Source organism: Bactrocera latifrons, unplaced genomic scaffold (genome assembly GCF_001853355.1).
Source record: "Bactrocera latifrons isolate USDA-ARS-PBARC rearing strain unplaced genomic scaffold, ASM185335v1 scaffold_50, whole genome shotgun sequence".
Lineage (NCBI taxonomy): Eukaryota > Metazoa > Arthropoda > Insecta > Diptera > Tephritidae > Bactrocera > Bactrocera latifrons.
Window position 1 is genome coordinate 329,046 of NW_017537157.1, and position 2,540 is coordinate 331,585.

Here is a 2,540-nt window from a genome sequence, read left to right on the forward strand (position 1 = left end):
TTGTAACAGCTGTTCATCTGCTGTCAGTTTCTCATTCGAAATCCAAATAAAATAGTAGAATCTTTTAACAGACAAACGATTTACTTTACTTAAGAAGATCTGTTGTAACAGCTGTTCATCTGCTGTCAGTTTCTCATTCGAAATCCAAATAAAATAGTAGAATCTTTTAACAGACAAACGATTTACTTTACTTAAGAAGATCTGTTGTAACAGCTGTTCATCTGCTGTCAGTTTCTCATTCGAAATCCAAATAAAATAGTAGAATCTTTTAACAGACAAACGATTTACTTTACTTAAGAAGATCTGTTGTAACAGCTGTTCATCTGCTGTCAGTTTCTCATTCGAAATCCAAATAAAATAGTAGAATCTTTTAACAGACAAACGATTTACTTTACTTAAGAAGATAATGAAATACTATACTTTACTTAATGAATGTACATAGCTTCGATAGTTAAAATCAACAGGTGAATATTAAAGGAGCGGGAAAGATCCGAAGAACAGAGCTTTATGGTAAATCGAAGAGTCCAAGAGCGTCCGTCAAAATATGTAGTCGCTCTGCTTGTGTATCTACTGGACRGTGTCCATCATCCGGTGTTTTACGTGCGTACCTGGCGTCGATGCTCTAACTTCACGGTGCTTAAATGCAAATGAATCAAAACCATGACTTGGTCTGCTACTCAAATAATGCCAACTTTTTGCAAACATCATTTAGTACCAATTTGTAAGATGCAAGGGACGCCTATTCCACCTTGGTCAGGTTCGAGACCGATCTAACACCACTGCCGCGCTGTGGATCCGGTATACGGCCACAATTTGACACCATGAATTGTTCAGTTCTACCCGCACTTCTGTTTAAACCACAGCCACCATGAATCTTCGCAAAAGGCCAAAGTCAATGAGCAGATTGAAATAAATTCCAAAGGCTTAATGCTCCTCGTATTTATTTACATACTGCTCCGCGTAGTACCATATTTAAGTCTACGGTCAGACCTTGTAGCTTTTGCTACTACCAGTTGAGCCACCATCAAACTCAATGACTGGTGATATTTGTCGCTTGAACTTCGAATGTCTATTAATTAGTAGGAATATCATTCAAAGTCTATAATATCAGTTCAAGCTGACTATGGGGGTATTTCGAGTCAAAACAACAGACATTGTGCATATTGGATTTTAGTCGCCTCTTGCGACAAGCATGTCTAACTGCTGGAAAATTCCACCCCCTGCCCGCTGGAGGGTAGATATTATCCAATCCGAACACCTGCAACTGCGAGATTGACTGCTAAGTGCCAGTAATTCTGAGGACTATRTCCACTCTCTTGCAGTTCACTTTGGACCAGATGTGTCTCGCAGTCGCACAAGTTCTGGTTATTGACCAGCACTTGCCGAGCTTACTGGAGGACCGTAACGCTAGAAYRCAAGAGGACTTTGGAAAACTGATWYSMWYTCAAACGTATGAAATTAAAGGAAGSATGTCCGGGCATCCATAAAAKTCTAATAYGGAAAACTSGATTTGAACGCACCACAGTCWGCGAACACAAAGGCAATATAACCGCCTTGAGGTCAGGTSAAAGTAAAGAAGATCCATCTCAGTATTGAAAAAAGCTATTATTCCGAAAGATTCAAACTACAATGCATAGATTTATACTATTCATATCCAAACTTATTTACAATGAATAAGAATATGTACCATGCATATTTTTAGTAAGTGTCGGCAATAAAGTGTATATATATGTATGTATATTATCATATATATATATTGATTCAAAAAAATTTTTTTTTTTCGTTTGGTACTCTGAAAAATAGGTTCCTAGACACCTCTCAAGAAGCCTCTCCAAGAATGAGTTCTTAATTGTAAATTTTTTATTTCTTATGAATTTTATAACTCAATGAAATACAATCATTATGAATGATGAAACCCATAGTTTTGTAGCAAATTTACTGCTCTATAAAAATGGTCTCKTATGATTTTTCGATTAAGTTAAGCGTTTACGAGATATTCATCGTCAAACATCAATGCATATTAGGGTGAATCAAAAAAAAAAATTTTTTTTTGGTACCCGGAAAAATAGGTTAAGGACACCTCTCAGAAAGCTTCTCCAAAGACCTATGAGCTYCATCATTCATAATGATTTTTTTCATTGAGTTATAAAATTCATAAAAAATTTTCCCAAAAATAATCAAACTTCAACCGTTAATATCTTTTAAACGGTTGGGTTTACGAAAAAATAGTACAAACCTTTTTTGTAGAGCATTCAATTTCCTACAAAATCTAAGGAACAAGATATTTTTTCAAGTAGTTGGAAACGAGATATAAATTTTTCTATATGTTTATAAGAAAAAATAGAAAATTGTAAGTACAATTAAGAACTAATTTTTGGAGAGGCCTCCTTAGAGGAACCTATTTTTCGGAGTACCAAACGAAAAAAAATATTTTTTTTTTGAATCACCCTAATGTATATACATATATATATATAAAATCCATAAAAGCCTACCCCAATGAAAATTGTGTTATCAATAAATACAAATATGTCCTGTTGTAA